The 4,865-nt window shown below is 37.8% G+C and overlaps 1 pseudogene; it reads right to left on the reverse strand.

Annotated features, from left to right (window-relative positions):
- Window positions 1-815: 815 nt before the first annotated feature.
- LOC102496728 (interleukin-13 receptor subunit alpha-2-like) lies at window positions 816-1,976 on the reverse strand (annotated as a pseudogene).
- Window positions 1,977-4,865: the final 2,889 nt, after the last annotated feature.

Genomic DNA, 4,865 nt, shown 5'->3' on the forward strand with positions numbered 1-4,865 from the left:
TGTTTCCTTTTTTTTTTTTTTTCTGCAGAGTCCACACCTATAAATCATCAACTCAACTCTGATTTTCTGGGAAGTTTCTTTAAGGTACAGTGAGCTCCTAAAGATAATTGCAAAGTAGCAGAAAATAATTCTGTCCTTAGTTTTTGATCATTGTTTTAACCACAACTAATTAGATAGCAGTTTCTAAGTGACTTTCCTCTAGTCTTTTCAAACCTTAATGTATTTTTTTCATAAAATAGCTCTCTTTCATCGTGCATACTTATTTGCATAACATTTAATTAAAATATACAACCAGAAAGCAAATAAAATAGAAACAGGTTTTGGTAAGCCTAGAGCACGATGACTAGGAGCAGAAGCACATGGGAAGACTAGAGAGTAGCCTACCAAAAGCAATGGGTTGGTGAGCCTCAGAAATTCATCATTAGGTTTTACAGAGGGATTGGAGAGGGTTTTTTAATTTGGTGATATGTTTAAGTGGAGTATTGGTTAAGAGAACACTTACTAGAGAAGGTTCTAGCAAACATTTGTTAAGCTTAATTGAATTTAACCGAGTCTTTAGGAGTAATTTTTCCCACTATTTGTAGTGGCAATTTATCCACTCTCCATGAAAGGGGAAATACAGATAGAATGACCAATTTCGTTTTTTCTAATGCTTTCTTTAATTTATTCTTTTTTCCCCTTTACTTTTTTTGAGAGTTTGAGTGCTCTATTTAAATCCAACAATAATTTTTAAAAGACGTATTCAACATTTAAAGAAAAAATTCATTTGAATGAGACTCATTTAACATTGGGCCATGTGACTAGAAATTTGTAGGTCAACACATTGTCTCTTGAGGAAAAACTTCCTTTCTCAAATGAAAAATCGTTTTCAATAATAATTTTTGCTTATGAAAAATCAGACAAGTTATTGACAAAACAAATAATGAGACAAAAGCAAATGGTATCAAGAAAAATACCAAAGTTTCCTTCCACATGTTACCTTTCCAGCATTGTTTCTCATTCCATTCACTCCAAATTCCTTCATCTGAGCAATAAATATTCACTTTGCTTCTTACTAAAAAGCATAATTGTTGGCTTTCATTTGATGTTCTTGTGATGTACATTTCATTTTCCACTGTTGTTGTCAGCCAGGTAGTATTATCTTCTGTGAACTCAATTTCATAAATGAAACACCTTTCTGGAATGGGTCCTGTAGGTATGCTTCATTTTAGGTTAACTTCATCTGAATTCTTCATAGAAAGACTAAGATAACCTGGTGGCAATGGTTTAACTATATTTTGAAGCTGAAAAATGAAATAGCTGGCTCAGATAGTCATGGATTCTGATGATTCATTAACACAGATATAGAAATCTTTATAGTCCGATGATTCCAAGTAGGGAAACTTGCATCCGATATTTTTTCCACTAGCCTTGATGTAATCAACACATTGTAATGTATAATCCAGGCCCTCATACCTGTAAAACAAGTTGTAATTGGTATCGGAATTTGCATCCATGCCAGGTTTCCAAGAACAGAGTAAATATTGCCAATTGTAATACACACAATCCATATCCTGAATTTTAGTTTCCAGACTTCCTTGTAGTGATGTCCAGTAAGCAGTTTCTGTCCATGAACTTTAAACTTCTGATCCATTTGTGCATTGCCCTGGCAAAATTGTGTGTATCCTTGCTTCAATGCCCTTGTTAAGATCAAATCCATCTTTGTAATATAGATTCTTAGTAATGATGGTCTTCCATCTTTCACTATCAATGTTTCAGTATTTTAACTCATATTCTACTGAACAATCCTTAAAATCATCCATAGACAGTGGAGGTTGCCATTACAAATACAGATAACCTAAATATCTGGGATCCACTGTCTCAAAATCCTGAGGAGGATTAACTTTTATCTCAATATTTGAAGACAAAGTAGAACCTAATGCTGTACAAATAATGAAGGTATATAGGCATCTGATATCCAAACACATGAAAGCCATCTCTCCAAGACTTAATACTTTGAAATCTCCTCTCTGTGTCCTGAAAAGGGAGAGCACTTTCAGGTGGAGATGGTGTAGGGGCCTTTCCCCTTTATTCTTGACAGAGCATGTGTGTGCATATGTGAGAGTGAGTGAGAGAGAGAAAGGAATACCGTCCATTGGATCTGGTCATGCTGGGATCCTCTTCCAGCTCATTGGGTCTTATGTACTCATGCACATGCCTGACATGATTCGAGCCAACTAGGCTGGGTATTTGAACTGTAGTCACCATGTGGGATCCAGCCTCTCTTGAGCAGTGCGTCACCTTTGTGCCATGGATCTGGCCAAATTAATTTTATTCTTAATAGAGAGTGTGTGCTCATGCATGAGAGAGAGAGACACTCTTGAAAGGGTCTTATATCATGATCCTTAGATTCCTAGGCACATGTGCTTGTGTCCATATGTTTTCAGACTGATCAGGAGATCTAAACCTGCAGTCAGCCATGTGGCTTCTAGCACTATAGTTCCGTTCATCATTGACTGCACCGCCAGGCTGGGCAATGACTAGTTTTATTCAAATTAAAATTATAATCCTTGTCTTCCCTGAGCACTCCTTGTCCTTCCTCTGTGCTTATTTTATCTCTATAGTACTTGCCACTATCCAATATACTAAATGCATTATTTAGTTGCTTATTGTCTGTCTTCATAGACTAGAATCAAAGGTCAATAAGTACAGGAGTTTTAAATTCTTTTACTCACTTATGTGTCTCTAGAGCCTAGAAATAGTGGCTATCTTACAGGAGGTAATCAATAAATATTCATTAAATGAATAAATGCACAAATGAATGGTTTCTTAGAACATAAAGTTGCAAGCATACTTCGAGACTATCTAGTTTTATATGACATTGCATAGAGATTTAGTATGGAATGAGTAATCAGATTTGGGTCCAAATCCATCACTTCTTTGCTATATGATTTTGAGAGAATCCTGTGCCTCAGTTTCCTCATCTGTAAAGTGGAGATAATAATAGTGAGCTATATTATAGGGTAAATTGTGAGGATTCAATGAGGTGATGCATATAAAGCACCTAGAATAATGCTGAACACGGGGTAGTTTTGTATTGGTCAATGTTTAGAAATAGAAATCACGTCAAGGGTTGGTAAGAGAGGGAATTTTTTTTTTTGAGAGGTTTCCGCTATAGGGCGCGTGCGCTCGCCAGACAGACAGAGAGAGACAGAGAGACAGAAAGCGAGAAATCACCCCCCCAGGGGGGATGGCCATGCCACAATCCATTCTCCATTCTCTTCTTGGGATCTTGGGCACACACGCACACATGCCCGGCGTGAGTTTTAAGCCACCGAGTCCGTGACGCGAACCACAGTCGACTACATGGGAGTCCAGCGACATAGCCATTATGCTAACTGCTGGTCCCAAGAGAGGGAATTTAATGCAGGATCTTAGTGCTAAAGAAGATAAAGAAGCTGAGAAATTGAAAGGAATGGCAAGTAGCCCATAGATTAGCAACAGCTGAAAGCTAGGGCTCAGAGGGGCAATGGCAGGGGACGATGTTATCAGAGCTGAGGCTGAGTCCTATGAGTTGAGCTGGAACCTTAGCAGGCCCATCAGTCAGGAACCGAAATCACAGAGAAGAGCTGGCTGCTGTAGGAGTTGCCACACTAGGTGGAGAGGGAGGAAGAGAAATACCCTGCCTTCTCACTTCCTACTGCTTTCCTGTCTTCCTTGAGTATCTTCCATTGGCTGAACCTAGCTAGAAACCAGCTCACATGGGAACTTGGAAAAGGCAGCCAGCAGACATCAAAACCTGCACCCTTTAATATGGGGCAGAGTCAGAGAAGGTTGAGGAAAAGCATACGTTTTAATAAACAACTATTATTGCTATTGTTTGCCTCACTAAAACAATGCCAAGCTAATCAGCTAGAGGCAGTCTGTTACATAAGTGAAAAATGTGTTAAATGATGAATCAGAGCCAGGTTTTGTCATGTTCAACCCCATTTACATTAGTCATGATGTGACTGACTCACAAGGGATTGGCTAGATATTTCAACCCTTTGAGGCTCAACATATTGCACTTCTGAGTTGGAATATCACATATTAGTTATGGGCACAAACTTTTCCCTACCCCTAAACTTAGGCTACTTTCCCATTTCACAACTAAATGTTACTTACAGTTCCATAAGTTCCAACCAAAATTAATGTAAACTGAAATGTTTAAATTTTTTGATGCTCAGCTTAAAACAGCCCAATTATGGACTAAATTTAAATTAAAAACGCAGCATGAATCGGATGGCTTATGTCTCTGTGTGATGGCTTTTATATTAAATGGTTTACACGAATGCTGTTGTTTATCTTGGAAACAGGTTGTCATGCATATTAATGAGACCCAGGTGTTAACTTCATGCTGTTTTCTTTCCAACGAAGAAAATCTTTACATTAAGTTAAAGTGTTTTTACAAGTATTTGTTGTAATAATTATGAGACAGCGCTTTACACATCACAATGTTTACCAGGTTCATTTCCAAATTCCAGCACATTTCTAATTCCTCTCCCTTTCCATTACATTTTTGCTTTTGGATGCTGAGGGCTTCCAGCCAGATATCATGGTAGCCTGAAGGTTCCCAAAGTGCTAAGGAAGGACACTTTCCTCCAGCAGCTCTTCAAATGGCAAGACTTCATGTCTGCCCAAGGTTGTCTTATATCACCTCTTCTCCTTTTCTACTAGGAGCAGAGATTGGTTTAGGGATTGCAGATTAAAAAACCCCATATCTATTATAATTTGCCTTTAAAAAAAAAAACTTGACCATTTCTGTAACTTCTCTGTAACTCTCCAGTTTTTCTTTATTTCTTATTTTTTTTTTAATATAAAGTCTTCCAATGTCATGGTCCTCCTGC

The sequence above is a fragment of the Tupaia chinensis genome, unplaced genomic scaffold (assembly GCF_000334495.1).
Source record: "Tupaia chinensis unplaced genomic scaffold, TupChi_1.0 Scaffold147010_1, whole genome shotgun sequence".
Classification (NCBI taxonomy): Eukaryota; Metazoa; Chordata; class Mammalia; order Scandentia; family Tupaiidae; genus Tupaia; species Tupaia belangeri.